At 30.3% G+C, this 21688-nt stretch overlaps 1 protein-coding gene across 1 annotated transcript in view; it reads right to left on the bottom strand.

The window, feature by feature from the left end:
• Positions 1-19346, bottom strand: part of ced-6 (PTB domain-containing adapter protein ced-6) — a 35527-nt gene extending 16181 nt beyond the window's left edge. The window contains exon 1 of the mRNA XM_088199308.1: positions 19228-19346. The gene's annotated coding sequence lies outside the window, so the exon portion shown is untranslated. The remainder of the gene's footprint in view (positions 1-19227) is intronic.
• Between the last annotated feature and the right edge of the window lie 2342 nt (positions 19347-21688).

Below are 21688 nucleotides of genomic sequence, written 5' to 3' on the forward strand. Positions count from 1 at the left end.
CTGCGATAGGACACGTGCCTGGGCAAACAATGACGATTTCACACAGTAATTATGCTAGTGAAGAATTGCGCCTGAAATATCTGACCTTCCAAGTCTGAAAATTGAAGCACATTAACTCACTAGACCAAGACAACGATTTTAAGTAATGTCTAACGTATATACCTAAATTACAAGGTCATGTCTATTCTTATGGTCAGGTGAGCAGGTGTAATTAAATTTTAGGTGCCTATTTCTGCTATGTGCTTATTGAGTAATAACATTAAGATTTAAAAAGACCACATGTATCATTGTTAACTGTCAAAAAACAATAGTTGTCTATGTTACGTATGTGAGCGATTAAAATGTACATACTGTAAACGTGCAAGATATTGGATAATCTGGCCTAAAAGACCTTTACTGGTTTCTCTCGAGCAATTGTCATTGACAAGTTGATTTAAATAATCCAATCACTTCCGATTGTAAAACTTAGCCATAAAGCACTAAAACGATCATTGAATAGCATGATACATTCAAACAAAGGGTGGAGTGTACGGTTTGTTCCGAAAGACAGCAGCAGCATTTTAAATTAACTATCTATTTTCAAAGAAATACTAATCACTATCTAGTACAAACATGACACATTAAAATTATTAAACATTATTATTAATATTTGTTTATTATAAAAACATTACTTAGGAAGCGACGAAAAACTACTACACAAAATTCGATGTTTTGAAACAAGTGTATTTGCTAAGATATTGAATCACTATCATCATAATATTAAGAATGTATAATTAATGAAATATAATAAAAAATATATTTAAATTTTTTGTCATGAAATTAATTCCATATTGACACACATTCAATTCAACATATAAAATAAAATAATACGCTCAATAATACATTTTCTATTAATAATGGATTCAAGGTTGATGCTACTTAATAATGCGATTCACTCATTATTATTGCACAATTGTTGCATTATTAATAAATTAATCATTTAACATCGAAGCATGCAAAATATAGCATTCCCCTTTATCAATTAAAACGGTGTTACTTTTTGTTCGTAACATATCGATTTCGTCTCTGCGTAGAAAGTTACGTGGCAAAAAGTGTCATTAGAAAATGTGTCGCAGAAACAATCGTCGGATTTCACTCACTAGCGCAACAATAGCGCGAAAAACTTTTTTAACATTGATTACAAAATGGCGTCCGAGCGCGAATTTAAAAAGTCGCTAAAACTGATATTATAATAATATATACGCTTCAATTTAATTTTATTTAATTTTTAATGCTTTGTATTTTATTTTAATGTATTCAACCACTATTTTTATTGTCGCATTATATGAAGTATGACTCAATATTATTCAATAATATTCGAAAACATCTAAGGAACAAATCGTTTTACTCAGAACTTCTTCGTCGTAATATTGTTCCATTATTCTAATCAGCTGCTTTCAATAATCGCTAAATTCAGCAGTAATAAGAGTTGTGTTTCTGATACTTTTTCAACCATGTTGTTCAATTCATTCATTTTATTGAGTATCTAAGAATTGTTTTTCATACAAATGTGGCACTAGGAACGTGAGATAAACAAGAGAAAGGGAAGGTTATAATATGGATTTTCTATACTTTAAAACCAGTTTAGGGAAAGCGAAGAAATAGTCTCTGGGAATGTCGAAAAAACGAGAGAAAGAGAAAAATCGCTGAATATCACACGATTATCACTGACTTGTCGAAATAATTTGAGAAAAATTGCTCACGATTTTCATCAATAAATTAGTTTATTAAATTAGTAAAAAGAAAAAGTAAACATCGGACGAGTTTTGATGCTCATTGTGATAATAATATTTAAAATATATCGTATTCTAAACCTGACTCAAAGCTGAGAAATTGCATTGAAAATCTTTTAAAACGTTTCACTAATGAGCAAAGAAGCATTAATTAGAACAATGCTTTATGTTGAAACTTTGTCGTCAATGCGAACATCCTACTTCGTCATCTTGAGAGAAAACGATCGCGTATGTCATTTTATTATTTTAACTACACGCGGATAGCGGTTTTCTCGGAACGAATGTGTGGAAAAATGTCTAATAAACGACGTAATGACGCCAATGGTATGTTCTCACAGTTGCACGGTATCCATCGACGTAATAACAATGAATCGGTATTATCTAAGGTTCTATGGCAGTTGTGATTCGCACGGAAAACCCGGTACTGAAAACATTATTAGTTAGCACGAAAAACTATAATATTTCATACTTTTTTGCCGGCAATTTAATCTCATCATTATGAATGATATTCCGAAGCTGTAGTGTTGTATTCATAAGCACCGTTCTCGGCAAATTCGGTACTCGAAACCTACTTTCTCACAGTCACGATGCTATCTATGTAATTGAAGGTTGGAGTGATTTGACTGGTATTAAAAAACATATTTGAATACGAAACACACCTAAGAGAACTTGGTTTATAAAACTTATTTTAGATTTAAAAGCTGGACATCATGATCCAATGCGTCATGGGAGCACAAATATAAATCGTGGAATGTATCATGGACTATACAAGAAAGATCCATTTGAAATGAACTGCAAAAAGGATAGCCGGCTCTTAAGGGGAAAAAAGCAACATCTCAGCTATAGAGAAACTATGTATCCAATAGTGTTCGTTGTTGCCTGAATATATACTGAGACGAATTCTTCAGTACTTCCAATATACAGTGGCTCAAAAAATCGAAGTAATTTATGAATTTTAAAGTATCGTAACTATATAAAATAATATGAAAAATTCTGTAATACAAAAATATTATTTAATTATGTTAATCGAAAGTTCAATTATGAATACAAAATTTTAATTAATCAAAGTAATTCATATATATGTATAAATTAGATTTCTAAATTTACATTTTTTGTAAAATTCAGTATAAAATCATTTAAATAAATTGCCTAAAAATATTTATTTTTATTCTTTATTGAATACTTATTTAATTTTATGTTTACAAAAAACCACACATAAAAAAAATAAAACAAAATATTCATTGTAGTTTGGGCCAGATACACGCTCATAATATCGCGCTTGTAAGGAGGCAACCATAAATACTAAATCTTGAATACACTTTAATTTTGTTCTAATCGTTTGAATGTCATGAATAAAAGTTAATACCGCAATACTTTTAATTTTCACAATTATTATACATTCTAATGCCGTATATTGATTGTAACTGTAACTATGCACTTTCTTTAAAATGTAAATACATTTGTATTTATGTTACATATATATTTCTACTAGTAAAAATATAATTTATCTGACAGGTGCCAGTGAAACGTGCAAAAAAAGTGACGAAATGGTAGTGAATGCCAATCGTTAAAATCACGTCCGCCAACAGCAAATTTCGTTTAAATATAGGGGAAAATCATCTGTTAAAAAATACAGTTTAACTAATATTAGGCAATGAAATTATAAATCATAATACACATATACTTTTAACTGCATTTATACTAGTTATGATTTTTCACTAAAACTTCGCTTAAAAATACACATTCACGGTAACAGTTACAAAACATCAAATTGTTGTCATAAACGAATTAACCAAACCCAACTTGGCCTAATAAAAAATCTAAAATAACCCTTTTTTTCATCTTTCGTTTAGGTAAGGTTTTGGTTTTAACAGCAAATGAATATTTCGTAATTGTCAATTTGAGTTTTATAGACATTTAAGAGCAGCATATTGTATATACATATAGGTACATACATATCTACTCGTATGTATCGTAATTTTACTGTTTTTACTAAAACAGTAAAATTATATTTATACTAAGGAAAATACACTATTATATTATTGTAATATATACAATAATATGCGATCTTTTCTTGAATTTGTCGCATAAAACTATATTCCAATTGGGGACCGGATTATTGCGCAATTATCAATGTCTTGACCGACCACATGATATGAGGTGCTACATGATAATGTCCCCAAAACAAAGGAGACTCCTCTACTAATATGTTAATTAAAATGTGAAGAAGACTAACAATTTAAATAGTTCTTTGTTTGTTAATAAATTTATATAGTTTTTGGGTGTAATATTTTTTTATAATATTAAGTACCCAACCTAAGTTATTACCTTAATCTACAACATTGTAAGTTTCTTACAATTATTATCTTAGACTAGATTATTTGTCTGATTAATTATAGAGGAAAAGTTGACAAAAACCTCTTTGCTTCGTAAAATGTATACTATAGTCATATATTATAACCCATTTTGTATAATATTTTTTTATAATTACGTTCATTATTCATATCATATTTAAACCATCTACTTCTTAAAAAAACAAAATTTTATGAGTAACTTACTCATATATTACTTAAGTCTTAAATTAATAAAAACTTGCGGTTTGCAAGAACGCGGAAACCGCAAAAGCCATTTATGTATGTATTTTACCCACTTAGTAACTAACGAAGTTTCAACAGTAATACGAATTAATGTAATCTTCAGTTATTAAACAAAGAAGCATGTTTGATATAAAAAATAAATAAAAATAGTCTGCAATAATTATAAATTATAAAAAAATTATACTATTTATTTTTAGTTGGTATTGGAAAAATAAGCGTTTTCTATCAGGTATTTCCTGTCAGATCTTTATTCTCATCTCGTTCACCATCGTGTCTGTCACATTTCTAGCAACTCGGAAGAGTCTAATTATAGTCTCAATATAATTAACAACGTGTGCTGCTTTCAAACGAGTATACGACTCCCGATTCGTACCTAATATGGAAAATAACGACGTCTGCTTTTTTTTTATGTACAATATTCTAATGTTCGTTAGTAAGAAAGATATGTCTAATTTTATATTACTTGCACTTACGTACATTTAGCAAAATAAATATTTTAATAATTTGTATTATACGTCTAGTTTGTTTTGCGCTCATAATCTCGAGCTTCGCGTTACATTTTTTGAGCATAGTTTCGTCGTTCGTACAAGATATTGATATCGAGGAAAAATTTCCATATACTATATTATAATTAATAAAACTAACAGTTTAATTGTATGCCTCTGTATCATCATAACATTTCGTTGTAATTGTATATATTTTTAATTTTTTAATATCACAACCACATGACCTTAAATAAGTCTTACAACAGCAACGATGTACCGTTTCTTATCTATACGACGAGAGCGCAGGACGTCAATTTAGGTCGTTGCTAGCTCTTTCATCGCTTTATTCAAACATTTGTATTCCAATCAGCCGTGCATGTGACCGTCGCTGTGTGTATTTATTTTTACACAGAATAAAAAGTCAAAGTTTTCTAACGAGCGTGTTTGAATTAACACAGCGCAATTACCGGAGGGATACCACACTTTTGTTGTGCGCGAGGAAAAAAAGTTGAAAACCTTGGGCCGGTCGTGCAGCGCTGGACCTCCTCTCGTACCTCTAGAGCGCAATTAACTGACGTTGTCAAGACGTTTGCGAAGTGCCGAAGTCCGACCTCAAACTTGATTCAGGTTTTGGGAAGAACGACGACCCCGCGCGACCACAAAACTCAACGGAATCCCTTGAAGGGTATGGAAATCAAACGAATCAACTACATATATCTGAACAATTTTACCAATACTCAATTTGTGTCTTGTACATCTAGATATTACTTTTAGCTAGGTAACACTAAATGGTGAAAAAACCTATTCTAGTTATTAGCGCCTTTGTAGTTTCTTCGTATGATTCAATCAATATGCATTTTCATGTATTTTATGAACTAGTGGACACACATTCATAACGTGCGTTTGGTTTCACAACGAAATCGCATAAAACTACAGTTCGGGGGATAAAAGTATAGAAAGCTCTGTTCATTTATCGACATATGTATAGAAAGATAATTTGTGGAGCTCTTTAGTGCCATGTAGAAGTGTTCAATTACGTAAACATCTATGTTCCGATTTATTTGAGACATACCCGTTATGCCGCAAGTCGGGCGGAAAACTCTCTTTAAGTTGTTCTTATACTACTAGCATCCGTTCTGCGCGGACGCGGTGGTAAGCCTACTAAAGAAGTAAAACAGGTGTATATCAATGAAAACCATCAAAAGCCTTTTGATGGTCCTTCGAGCCCCGAAAAAAAGACAAAAAACGTGGACATTATAATATTAGCTATTTTATTTAGATAATAAAATATTTCGAAATTTATTATTAAAGATTTTTAATTAACGGGTTCCTTTCGCGCTATTTAATTTTAACAGATTATTAAAAAATTGTTGTTAGAAGATTTGCACAACCCACTTATAGTGCAACAAATAAAATAACTAGGGTCATCGTCTCCGGGTTTACATAAACTGAAATCTCATTGCTTCCCCTAAAGGGAAGTAGCGTTCTAGTATTTCATTTTTAGAACTACATTACTGATAAGTACATTTTCCCTCGATCTACATAGTCAAAGTATATTCAAACCGAATTTTGAGCAATAGGAGAGCGCAAAAAACAATTATCACTTCTCAGAAGTCAAAAATTCACGCCAAAGGCAATAAAATAGAGTCGGCGCCGTCGCAGTAAGAACGCTCGGTAATGAGAGTTCCCACTGCGACGGCGTATTGCAAAAAGGTAGCGGGTTTTAATAAACAGAATAAAGAAACACTTTCGTGCATTAATAAATAAATTATAATAAAGTATTTTTTATATTATGTTTATGTTTATATTATATTTGATATATGTATGTTTTGATTATATTTGTTTAGTGTACAAACAATTAGCTACATTAGCTAAATACATTTAAAAAATAATAAATACTATTGTTATAAAAAGTCTAGATAACAAAGCGTTTTCACTGCGACGGCACGATTTTATTGCTTTTGGCGTGGATTCTAATCAGAGACGCCCCCTTAAATTTGGCCAGAAAGATGCATGTCATTTAATGAAATACTATAAATTTTAATGACGTCGAAATATTTAAGAAATTTTTGCCCTGACGTTTGCAGTGACGTCCCTGCGCAAACTTTAGCTTTTAGTCTAATATATACAATGCATTATATTTATAACCACTCGAAAAATGCAATTTAAAATTATTTAAAAAAAAAAAAGTATTTTGTCAAAATAAAAAGAAATGAATTAATCAAAAAATTTTAATATACAATTTTGATATTGTAATAATTTTGCATTGCAGATAATATTGATTTAAATTACATACGTTTATAAATTTAATAGCACCTCGTTCCAGCCCGCCGGAGAGCGGAATAGACTCTCCACTCCCCGAAACCACTTAATAAATGCTCACCAGCACTAGAAACGTTCGTCTAGTATAAGAATACATTATAGCAATGTTGATTCAGTCGGAGATGGCTCGTTGAGTTTTCTCTACATTTCCTTTAAATGATTCGTTTTGATTAATGAGCAAACAAACACAAAAAACACCGTCTAACAAAGGCGAAATCAAACGACAAGATGGCGTGCTAAAGCTCTGGAGTGAAAGTGTAACGTAACGCCGGCGAATGCAAAAATGCAAGTGCAACGATGAGATTTCTAAACGACACACCAGAGAAACAGTTCACAGTATTTTTTATATGTACTAGTGTCGCGTTTTGACCTGGGATCTTTAATCCGTCTCTATAGGCGAGGCTTAACGGTAAAACGAGAAAAAGAGGCAATTGCTCTGGCAAAAAATTGACGGGTATCGAGGTCGGGGAGACAATCCGCGCCGAAAGTCGGTGAGTCACGACAAAAACCAAACGGTGACCTCGTCCAAGTTTCAAAGGAAAACACAAACGGAGACGTCGTCGGCGAGTACGAGATGAAAACAAAGCGTTATCGCATGAATAATAAATACATACACAATCAAGAATACGTTAAAATGTGTGTATGCACACGTAAAATGCGTGCGACGATAAGTTCGAGAAGTTTTGCAAAGGTACCGAACGTTCTCACGGGTTGCGTACAGTTCGATGGTGCATGTAGTTGAACGAGCGTGTTCACACCAATGAGGTACTTTTTAGTGCAACATTTTAACCCCTTTCCTAGAATATATTTGTGAATGAAGGAATATAAATATTTTACGATTATACAAGGAACTGATGTCTATCATTTGCCAAACTCCTGAGTGAAATATATATACTCCTGAGTGAATATATACCTAGAACATGTATCCGTTTCCAATTTTGTTGAGGGAGTTAAAGGTCTTTCTAAAAGGACAAGATTTTATTTTTGTGTCAGTGTTTTGGGTTTAAATTCTTTCAAACAATAATACGCGAATAGCAATTTGCACTAGTTTTGCATAGATCAGATAATGCAATATTTAATAAACTAATAAATAATATAAAATGTTTTCTTCTGGAAATATTTAGTCAAGTTGTAAACCTATTTTCAAATGAATTGAAAATGTTAAGTAGTTTTTTATAGATTGAACTATTTTGTCTATCATTGAAAATCCTAAATAGTAATGTCCAATTTGAACCATTAAATTTTAAAAAATATTTTAAAAAATCGGAACGAAGCAAAAATTATATTTAAAACCCAAAAAGTTGAGGGTCCGGTATAAGCACACTCGCTAGCTATCGGTACCTCACGATAGTGAGGTACCGACAGCTAGTATTTAATAAATTAGATAATACTAACATATCATTTTTAAAAACTATACCGATTATAAAGAGATTGAAATCCAAGAAGCCTCGGGTGCTTAACCTTAAAAGAGAAGTTTCAATGTCACATTGACAAAACGTCATCTTAGTAATGTAATATAAAGTCTGGTACGTTTTCAACAAATTCAATATCTCTTTAATAATTTAAAAATATGTCATTTTAGTTAATGGACGAACATTTGCGGTTTTCATTTACATTCTTATCTATGTGCGTTGAATATTTTTTAATTAAAATATTTAACATTAAAAATAGAATCCTCAGTTGAATGACATTGTAACAAACGCAAAAACAAGCTTATATCTGAATCATTATTTTGAACGTGGCCAATTTTGGATGAATTATGGCTAAATTAGCAGTAGGGCGTAAATTCAATTACCCATTGAAAACACAAATCAATGGCGAATGATAGGATTTTAATTATAAAGATTTTTCGATTTATTTTTATTGAAAATGTATTTGTATTTAGCTGATATAACTAATTGTTTATACACTAAGCAAATTTAATCAAAACATAATACATATAAAAACAATTAATATTATAATTTATTTCTTAATGCACGAATGTTTCTTTATTCAGTTGAGGAAACCCGCTATAATTTTTTTAATTCCAGATTGTCCTAGGAATATTATTATACAAATTCACACCTTCGTACATTATTCTCCTGGCCGTACTAATTTTCTTATACCTGACCATCCCCAAATTATCTCAAATCTATGTATTGTACATCTTTATTTCTTAGTATAATTCTATGGTAACATATTATTTTCTAACTTATATATAAATACTCAATACCTTTAATAGTTCAACCATTCCAATCTATCAATCATACTTCTACAACTGGTAAATATATATTTATTTATTTATATTTTTCGAACAGTAGTATTCCAGACACTAATATAGCGGACAGATTTTTACGGATACTGATTTTTCCGGAGATAAATTATTCCAAACAAAAAAATATTTTTAATATCATATTATAAAAAAAAACGTAAGCATTTGAATTATTCAATTTTCAACTCCCAAAAATCAAATTGAATTGAATCCAATGAATCAAATTTTTTACTTCGTGAAAAAAATAATAATAATAATAGCCTAAAATAATGATCACATCCGAAATTTGCCATTAATTTTTATAAAGTCCGCCGCCAAAAAAATCTTAATCAATCTTTATTTTACATTTATATGTAACTTTTTATAGACGTAAATTATTTTGAAAAATTATTGAAACGTTATTTGCGTTTTTTTTACTTCGAAAAAAATTATTCATTGAATTCAATTCAATTTGCTTGCTACATTAAACTCAGGAGTTGAAAATTCAACAACCCAAATATTTACATTGAATTTTTTGAAATAGCATATTAAAAATATTTTTTTGTCCGGAATAATCAGTATCTGCAAAAATCAGTGTCTGATAAAAATCTGTCCGCAAAACGAACAATGATAAATATATTAAAATTATTTAATATAATATAAAATTATATAAATAAATAATAAAGCTTTCTAAATTATATTGAATAATGAATAATGCGTCTTGAGTTAATTAAAAGGTCGTCTACGTCGACATTATCGTTTTGACATGTCAATCGACCATAACCGGATCGCGATATACAATTATCGCCGGCTCGGTTCGAAAATTCATTCATCGGCGACGCCTGACCGGGTCATCTGCGTTTCCGCCGCGGAACCATTGTTGTTTGTTGTTGCCCGACTGGCGCCATTGTTGCCAACGTCAGAAAACAAACGGCAATTGGGGGGGAGCTAATATAGAATTCGGCACAAAACCGTAATCGTCAAGACGGAAGACAATGAAATGCTCTCGCCATTGTTGATTATTTTCGGCATCATTTAATTTAAAAGAACCGGGACTGAATAAACAGTTGGAGTCTTACTACTTCTGATATTGACGTCAGCTAGAACTTATCCATTATGCAAAATATTCATAGTGCAATTTGTATATTAAATATATGCGTATTACGCACACCTTGCATAACTAATTTAAATATATATTTATATTGTTATTGAGACTTGAAAACTGAACAACTGAATAATGAAAGCCAAGATAAGATTGGAAGAAAAGTAACAAAGCTAAGTTATTAATGATTGTTGGTGAAACACACAATAATCATTATTAGGCTTATGAAATATTAGAGACAACTCTTTAATTTTGATTGAAAACTTTAAATCGTATTAAAATTATATTTCTATATTATATTATTTTACCAAAAAAGCTTTTATGTAGACAATATTTGTTTCAAATGTCGCTACATCGAACTTAACAGTAAATATCTATATTATTTTAAATTTACAAGCAAAGTTAATTTACAATTTTAAAACATGATTTAATTAATTTTGTACAATTCGCTTCTATATAATTGTACTGAAAAATGAAATTTAGTTATCTTTTTATATGTATTATACATATAAATATGACATGTCGGTTAGAGATAAGAATTCGTCATGAAGATAAGCTGTCTCTCAGTTACATGTTTAGTAGGTGTATATAACAAACAATTTCCACGAATTTAGAAGGCATGGAACGCTCTGGTCTAATATCTAAGACAATTTAAAATAAAAATATTATACACAAAATACAAAAATCAACAACTATTAAATGTTAATTTAGAAATTTTTTAGTGCGCGACTAAATTGTTAATAAACCATCCCAATACTATTTTTTTCAAGATTTTACAATATATTTGACACATACTAAATCATATTTTATATTTTTTTCAAATGCATTAAATTGTAGTCAGGATTTAAATCAAATCTGGTCGTAATTATATAATTTAGGGTTAGAATACATAAAAAATGGTTAGAATAAAAGTAGCATAAAGTCAAAATTAAAATATAGGATGATCAGTATTAAAAAAACGAATAGTCATAATTATATTATTCAAGGTCAGAATAAAAATATAGGCCAATCGGAATTAAACCATTATGATAATGTAAATTAAAAAAATATTATAACATATTTACTTTATAAATATCTTATAAAATACCACGCTCGCACCTAAACTGTTGGACAGGTTAGATACGAGTGAGCGGCAGCGAACGAGTTTGGTCAAAACTTGAACACCCCATAAATAACTCTCAACGAATCTATTTAATTGTATGTAGAACGAGAAGGTATTGATAACGACGAACCAAGCGGGAATAACGACAGAGAGCACGCTCGGCTGTTGTGTTGAGATCTGACAATGTTACGAGCCCAACCAAACAAGTTAGCCCTAAAAGACCTTGATAATGATAATGAACTGACGATTTGGAAATGACAGATTGACCAGTTGTACCTAGTGATTATGAATTCCCCACTTTTTTAGATTCTCGAGATTGAGAAATTTATTTTTAGCAACTTTGTGAATCTCGAGAATTAGAAAATTTTATTTTAAATTCTGTACAATTTTTTAAATATTAATAGACACTCGAAATCGCTTAATTAATCTAATGAGGAATAAGTGCGTATTTTAACTTAAGGTCATCCGGATCATTGGTAAGCTACTGAGTTATTACAATCACATGTTTCTTTGTTCTTTGTCTTGATAAATATTAATGAAATCATTGAACTAAACAAAGATGATCATAATTTATGCAAAAAAATACACGTGCTATTTATTGTTTGTTGTTAATAATCTTACTACTACGAACAAATTACTAGAATAACTCAATAATAAAAATAATCATATACGATTGACAGCAAAAATACCTTGCAAATTAAGCTAATACAACATGTATTTTTCAAGGAAAAACTTCTTTTGTAACATCTGATGTAAAAAATAATGTCTATTTCGAATATATTCTATTTCGCATTTGCATAAGACTTAAATTTAGATCTTTCCAGCTTAATAATATCTTTCATTTTAAGCCATTCAGAAGAGTTCCGAGACGAATTGTAACATAATTATTTTCTCTGCTTCTTTGGTTATGTTTCCAGAGTACTGTTTCTAATAAACATATTTTTAAAGCATATAAATATTTACGTATCAGTTTTCCATATAAGGTTATCTTTTATTATTGTTTATAATAAACTATGATTCATAGTAAATGTTTTATTAATTTATCATAAGATACACGGATCAGATATGCTTTTAACTTAACAGAGAATTAACTCAGAAACAGAGAATTTGAGAAAGGTTACTAGCCATTGATTTTGATTCATCGAGATTACTTATGATGGGGCGTTCTCGCTTAAGGAAAAAAATAAAGCAATGTTACATTCGATTATCGATAAATCGAAATTCTTGAGGTATTTCTTCGGTATGCAAATTTCGTCGGGTTAACACGACCAGGCTTGTTCTGATGGGACTATCGGTCCAGTGACCTCCGCACAAAGGTAAGGGACCCGTGGAGCGAGCCAACGTCCACCGAGTAATCGGCTGGCAAGGTCAGTTTTCTCTTTCTAAACATTCACTTCCTCAGAGAGCCGTTAGCGGCACCAGGGAGGGGCATCGGTTCATAATTAAGACCCAGCGTCCAATTGCTCAACGATCCGGTTTCCGCAGGGCTTGGTGAAAATGGTGAGAAAAGTGAAAATCTGAAAGCTTTCCGAAAATAGATACTGCCCTTATAGGTACTGGCAAATTGCTAACTTTAAAAGCAATAGTGATCACTGATTGTGAGCCCTTGACAAAAAAAGTTCAAACATTTGAAATGTAGTGCCTATAATTTGAAAAGGATTGCTTAATAAAAAAGTTTTAAAATTACATTAAATCTAATGTATTACTTTGTAACTTACAAAAACAATTTAATTGGAGGACAATAAAGCAATATCCGGTTTAATGTTTGAAATGCTTGTTCATAGGGTTTACTTCAAAGTCTACGTTTAAAAGCGCGATCTGTGTTTTTTTATTACCAGTAATGATTAAAATAATTATGATTTCCATATTTTCTTTTGCGATTGCCAGATACTTTTGTTGTAGCTTATCTGAAATTCTGCAAGACTTGGATTATCTGATGTTAAGCAATTCTGCTTGAACTATGCACGTGATAAGATCATATATCAAGGATTTAGAAAATACTGTTACTGTCACAAAAAACTCATCCAAAGATGAAAACATATCCGGGAAAATATGAATTAATATTTTTTTATTTATTATTGTTATTATTTAAGGCTATGGTTTCCTTTAATAAAAAGATTAAAATCTTCTACATTGTTTTAAAGAGTCGCGAAGTATTAAAAATAATCACTAAGTCTAAAAATTATGTTTTGAACTAAATAATCTAATTGTTTTCTGATGTAATGTTGAAAAAATGAAGAATGTCTAAGACGTTCATATATGTGATATATCTACAATTTACGAGTTATAAAACCGGAAAATTTAATCCCAGGAATTGAGTCGAAATTTTTATTTGGAAAAACTTAATTTGGAGCACTTTTTATGAAACTATGTATATTTATATATTTATTCTTGTACATTTCCTTTGCAATGCGTCAGTAACTTGTATATGAAATGGTCATTAATAATTTAAGGATCAGTAATTTTGTTTGATTTGTCAGTTGATTTAATAAATGGACTCTTTTTATATTAAATAGTTATATAATATGCGTTAAGAAATTGCTCACGAAAAAACCATTAGAAGCAATTTTTATATAAAAATCAAATAAAAAAATTATGTATTTATCAAAAAAATATTATTTTTGGTATTATTGCTATGAAAAGTTAATGATCGAAAATGACGTGATTACTGATAGTTTTATTTTAATCTTACTTAAAAATTACTTTGTTGCCTAATATTAACATATGGTCAGTTAATAATTAAAATATAATTATAATAAATGGTCAGTTAATAATAAATATTATGTTTTCTATTAAAATACCATTGAATCAAAATTAAATTAAGTATTTAATTCAGACGATTTAATAATTATTAAGCATTGAATCTATTCACTAACCGTAAAACAACAAATTATTTACAGTAAGGTGACTCGTATCATAATATAACTAACGATTTAATTAAAAACATAACATATATATATATATATATACTATATATATAAAATCCCTTACAATAATTATTTAAGTTAATAAACATTTATTAAAACTACTGACTATTTGAATAAATTTCTGACCAAAATCAGAATAAATGGTCAGCTATTATCAAACGCTATGCTATTATTTCTATTAAAATACCTACTTTAAGTTAAAATAAAATTAATCATTTAATTTAAAACATAACATTTAAAACAGACTCCTAAATAAGTATTGACTGTTAAATAACAGACTATTTGTAAAACTTACTGAAATTTATTAAATTTGATTACTAAATCATTTATTTAATTTAATGCCCATGTATTAAAACGACTGACCGTTTAACTAAAATCGTAATAAAACTGAAATAAATGGTCAGTAATTATATTAAATAATCATTTATTATTAATTGTTATGTTATGATGTGTTTTCTATTAAAATATCTACATTTTATCAAAATTAAATTAAATACTTAATTAAAAACATATACATTATTTAATACAAACGCTTAAATAATTATTGAGTATTGATTCTAATTATAAAACTTATTAACTATTTATAAAACTTGTTTATTTATTTATTATAATTAAATTACTGACAAAAATCAATTGAAATTACCGACTCAATAAATACAGGTCATTTTTTTTTCATTAGTATTTCATAAATGGCCGTCTAAGATTATCGTCATAATATGATTCAATGATTGTTTGTGGAGCATATTTATGATACCTTTCTAAGATCTTAGGATCTTTTTGCGATTATGTGCTTCAATGGAATATTAACTGGAGTGAGAACTTTCAAAATATTTGTTTTATAATAACAATATAAGTTTCTATCCATTTGTTCCATGTAGGTGTATAAAGATTAAAACTAGTTTTATCATCGGATTCATTCCAAACTACAAACAAAATGTAACTTCTGGAAATTCTATAATATACTACTATTTTATAGAATCTTGGTCATCATTATCACCAATATAGATCAATCGCATATTTAATAAATTACGTTGATTTTAATCAAATGTATTCCACAATCAAAACATAGATCAATTTAAATAGCACTTTCAAAACATTTTTTCTTAATTTTTAAAGCACCCCTTTCACTAAAATGAATGCAGCCAGATATTGTATAGATATATTATGGAGTCATACCATTTCCTGCGATTTCAGATTGATTTTTCTTGATTGAAAATATATGAGATATGTTGTGGATGATCGACACTTATCAATGAATCAGAGTCCTGCTCTTAATCCGTGTATTTTAGTCACCCTTCCGCCAGATTAATAAATACGTCACTGGTCACAGGCTCCGCGGTGTCGGAAGCGTTAATTGTCGGTCGATGTGGTAACAAACGTACGAAAGTGAAATTTTCCGAGTGGCCGAGCGAAAGAATTTCTCGCCGGCCCATTAGTATGCTAAGCTGGTCAAAACGGTCAAAACAATTTGTCGCTAGAGAAATCATCGGTCGACCGGTCGATAATATAACATTATCATCATTGCCTTTAGAAATTATTATTACGATTGAAAAAATATAACAATAGCGCTCGGAGGCAGTTACTTTTTCGATTGCTAAAAGATGAAGAATTCGATCCGAGACGACCGACGTTAAAAACACATTAAATTTATCGACAGAATTACGGAAGTGGTTACAAAGTGACATCCATTCAACATTAAGTGTCTTTAAACTACTAAATAAAAAGAGAATACTTAGACACAAATGTGCATCTTTAAACCGTTAAATTTGCGTTACCTTATGCCGTTGTATAAAATCGATTATACAAATAGTTCAAGCGAAGCTCCATAATTGACCATCAAGTATCATATTTAAGTAGAGATTGTTCAAGGGTAGCAAGTATTCGATACGACATATGAGTAAAGGAATATGTAAGTATTATATAAGAAAATTCCTTCCGAATATCCTTAAGTACTTATACCAACTCCCATTAGCTCATTACTCACAAAACAAGTTTGCCTAATACATGAAGAATTCACAGTAACAATTAAAATAAGCACGATTCATCATAACCGAAAACAGAATTCACTCAAAAAATCTTTGAACGACGTAACAGAGAAATGCTAAAAAAAAGTAAGCACATGTGAAATAGTAATGAATTAAATGAAAAATTTTCCACTATTACACATTCCTGTACAGGAAATATTTTACTATATCTATGTTAATTGCTTTTGTAAGTATGATATTGACGGGTTAATAAAGACAAATACCTATATAAAAAATCAAAATATATAGATTTATTTTCTAAAAAAACTATAAGGAAGGAAATAAGCAAAAACCTTTAATCTATTCAATATTGAAAAAACTTGTTTTTCTCTGAAAACTTTTTAAATAGTTTTTTGCTATTCATAGTATTTAACAATATTTCCTCTTTATACGATTCAATATAAAAACATACACCATAGAGATTTACATTGACTATCTATAATGAGGAATTAAACTAATTTATATATTGTATTCATATACTTTAAAACATGTATTTCTTTACATTTTAAGCCATCAATAGATAGAAAACACAATTATTTTTAATATTAAATGAAAAATGGTATCCTAGCAAAATTGGCTTCAATTAAAAAGTTATTGCGGCCTAAAGTACATATAAACATTCCTAAGGAGAAAGCTTTTTCTGGAGCGAAATCTATTAACGAAAAAAATTGGCAATAATCAATCCTCTGTTACATACAAAAAAATCATTATTAAATAGATAACTGAAAGTTTTGATCGATGCTTCATATTTCATTATGTATCATTTGGCATTTATTTTTTAGTTTGTTTTGTATTATTTTGGCCGCAAATAATAACTTATGTACTCAATTAATATTAAGGACTGTACTTCATCATTGTAACAGTGTTATATTACATTTAGTAAAAATTATACAATATTAATAATATTTTTTATTGTACCACTATTATGACATATTTGTTGTTTCTATTTAACACGATTTTGTTTATATTAACAATATATATTATCCTTCAATTTAAGATAATATGAAGTATTGAGAATATTAAAGACGAACTCAACAAATGTTTCGAAATAATGAACCCACGAGTCCTCGATGAAATTCATCTTTTAATCAAACGTATTTTATTATAATTGTAAGTAATATCAGAAACTTCATCTCAGATTTTTTATATTGAGAATTTTTATAACAATATTACGACTTTATAATAAATGAGAGTCGAATGAAGCATATCTAAACCGAATTTTGGCCAATATAAAAGTGCAAAAAACAATTATCCCGTCTTATAAAACAAAAATCCACGTCAAAAGCAATAAAATTGTGCCGTCGCTTTAGCAGTGGAAACGCTTGGTTATCTAGAATTACTATTAAGACTTTAAATAAGTGAGAATTGAATAAAGCACATCTATACTGAATTTACACCAATAGAAGGGCGCAAAAAATAATCGTCCCTCCTCAGAAGTAAAAAAAATCCACATCAAAAGCAATAAAATCGTGTCGGTGCCGTCGCAGTGGGAACGCTAGGTTATCTAGCGTTCATTCTATGACTTTATAAAGTAATAGTACGACTTCCAAGTACTGAGATTTGAAGAATGTACGACAAAACCGAATTTTGACTAATAGAAAAGCGCAAAAAACAATTATCACTTCTCAGAAGTCAAAAATCTGCGTCAAAAGTAATAAAATCGTGCCGTCACTATCGCAGTGGAAACGTTTGTTACCGAGCGTTACCACTGCAACGGCGCCGACAGAATTTTATTTCTTTTAACGTGAATTTTTTATTTCTATAATTGCTTTTATGCACTCCTATTGACCCGCAAATGCTGTCCTTGAAACATATGCTATAAATACTTTTTGGATTTATGAGGTAAATATTTCATACAATACACAACTAAAACGGATCGAATCTTACAAGGATTTTAGTGACTGAAAAATATAGATTAAAATTAATGGAAAGACTAAAATGTCACGCTGTCAATGCTAAGCTTGATTTGGAGTAATGCCCACAACGATGTACAATTAATTGTTATTTTATATGTTGGATTTGCAATATGCACGTTTGTTATATTTGCCGAACATTAATGCTATTGGTAAAGATTAGTTAATATTATATTCATACGATAAATAAATGGTAAAGTTAGGCGATGACATGATAGGAAAGTTGCAAATATTTGCACCCTGTGCAATAGGGGTGTTCCACGCGCGTCCAAGAGAAGCGCTAGAGACGTGCGAAAGAGTCGACTGTATTTACAGTAACAACAGCCGCCGCCGCTGCGACGATGAAAAGAGAAAGGTAACGGGATCGCACTCGACAACGTTGTCAAATCAATTTCGAACTGTCCGCCAATTCGCAAAGGCAATTTGCGCGGATTGGCATTATATGAAATAAAGTGTCGGCGGGGACGAACAAAGGACCGTACGGAATTCTAATGCATAACGCTCACCTCACTGTGCGGTTCCTAGTTGGCAGTCGAGAGTGTCGCTGAAGGGGGGGACGCTCACGACACTGTTTACCCTGCGCAACGAAAAACAAACTTAATCGCTAACTGAGCTAACCAGTCGGTGCGCCAGAACAGAGAAAATAAAAAAAAACAAACGAAGGTAGGCGGAAATCATAAAAGAGGTGCACGGTCGCGATTCGCGGCGTTAAGGCCTCGGCGAGAGCGCCAAGTGGATAGTTTTTGAACCTACCGACGCGGGTGGGTAGGCAACAAAGGGCTATGGCGTCGGTGCGACCGAATCGGAACTTGCGCCGCACTCCTCGACGGTCGACTCGTCGACTATGACTCGCCAGTCGCCACCGCCGCCAGCGATGGAAAGTCGCTCGACCCCCGCCGCTCGAGAGGCGGCCCCGCCAGGAGTGTGCAACTTTTTCAAATCGAGGCTCAACCCTAGCCCCGTGCGTTTCGTTACATCTTAATAGACTAACGAGGTTCTTCCGTACCTACTTACATACATATGTATATATTCGTCGTAACTATAAGAAATAAATCGGTGGTTAAAATTTGGACAATGGCGTTCGCTATTTAGACGAAGACTGGAACCACACACTAAGCCTAAAATGCCGGACCGAAAAAGCTAGGACAACATTTGCCCGAATTAAAAAGATTCGTTGTGTGTACGGCTTGAACTTACTCTTAAGGATAAGAATGGTAAAGAATTGTATACCCTGTCCTTCTATATAGAGACGTAGCGCGGAAGCATTTGGAGGTCTTCGAAATATTTTTTTGTAATATAAATAAGATATATAATCCCGAAAAATATATACTACAAAGAACAAGAAGACCATAATGGCGAGGAACATGATAAAGCACTTGATATTTCGAGAGGTGAAAACTAAATTCAATAATAAAACTTTCAATTATATCCACAAAACGTAGAAAAACTTACAAAGTTAACACGGTAATATTTAGTATATTCACTCGTAAACAACATACATTATTTTTTTCACTTCATAAAATGTTAAAATGTTGCTTTTTTACAACCAAAATATTTATTTAAAAAAAAACGATTATAAGCATGAAAAATACGTTATAAACGTGAATGTCTTATTCTGAAATTAAGATGATGATGTCCGATTTTGATGTCGAAATATCTGTGAGTTCATATTTTGACCCTAACATATCAAAATATTTTTTTAAATATTCTCAAATAATATTTTACTGCAAAGTATTATGTAGAAATTGTTTTTTGCTTGATTGCCGGAATAGTTTCTTTTGTGAACCCTTCTTTTCGGTGTGTTCACTCTACAATACATGATAAATGCGTCCAATAATTTTCGAGTAATGTAATCGAGTAAATCTAAGAATGTACATATTCAAAGAAGGATGTAGATTAAGAAGAATCGTTCAAGTACACTTCAAATGTGTATAGAAAAATTTAAAGAGTAATAATACATATATATTTTCATTATATTTACAATTTACTGTATTTAAATCTGTATGTTATTTATAAATATGTGACACGCTTTCAAGTATTATATAGCAGTTGTCCATAGTCGTTAATTGTATTCTGCGACAAGATCATATAGTGCCGGCTGGATGTTGGGGAGAGAACGCCGATATCACAATTTCCAGGGGAACTTCTCTCTTATCTATACTATGTAGCAGAATAGACTTTAAATAAATAAGGTGCTTCCCGTTCAACGGCAGAAGTGATCTGAATTTTCTACCGAACATTCAGACCGTTTTAAATAAGACTTTCGTTAGTAATATTACGTTATAATGTTCATTGTTCTAATGTTTAACTATATATAAGCATAAATTATTTTCATTGATTTAACGATAATGTGATTTTGTTTTTATTTAACGAACCAATTTTTGCCTTTATTGACTTTTTTATCGCGCTTAATCGTATTTTTATCGGTCATTCAATTATTTGCTAATATTTTGATAACTTTTGCGATCAGTGGAGTTATGTAAGTGGACAACTCAGTACCCCCTTCCTAGCAATTTATATTGTTGACTTTAACTAAAAAGAGAGAGACAAAAAACTTATGAAAAGTATGCAGCATGACACACATATGCACTTAAATTGAACGAAAAGTTACAAAAATAATGTTAAATTTATATAAATAGTTTAATTAAATACACCTACTTACAAACTTCATATTTCAAGAATATTGAGTTTAAAATTAAATTTTGATGTAGCGAAAAAAATAAAAATAATCCTAGTGCTGTTATTTGTTTATCAGAGATTTTTTAAAACCTCCCTAGGACCTAGTCAGCAGTAAGAGAATTCAAAATTTACATCCCCCCCCCCTACCTTTTACTCCTCTCTTTCTCTAAAAACAAATAAAAAATCAGCAATGAAGTAGATATATAATACACATATCATATAACTATATATTTCTAATCTTTTCCTTTTACTATGCTTCTTAATTTTCTTATTTGTTCTTTTAAAATTTAATAATAAGTATTACTTAAATTTTTCTAAATATATACTTATTAAATGTATATTGTATATTTATAATTTTAATGTATCAAATTGTAACCGCAGAATGAGTTATTTCTTACTCATGCAGAATTACATACATAAATAATTTTTTTTTTAAATCAGCTGAAATTGAAAACTATTAAAAACAACAATCGACTAAATATCTTTAATTTTTTTGTCTAAAAGATAAATTTTGCGAAAAAAATTGCAAATATTG

Source organism: Plectrocnemia conspersa, unplaced genomic scaffold (genome assembly GCF_051122295.1).
Source record: "Plectrocnemia conspersa isolate PC_06_02 unplaced genomic scaffold, ASM5112229v1 ptg000012l, whole genome shotgun sequence".
NCBI lineage: Eukaryota > Metazoa > Arthropoda > Insecta > Trichoptera > Polycentropodidae > Plectrocnemia > Plectrocnemia conspersa.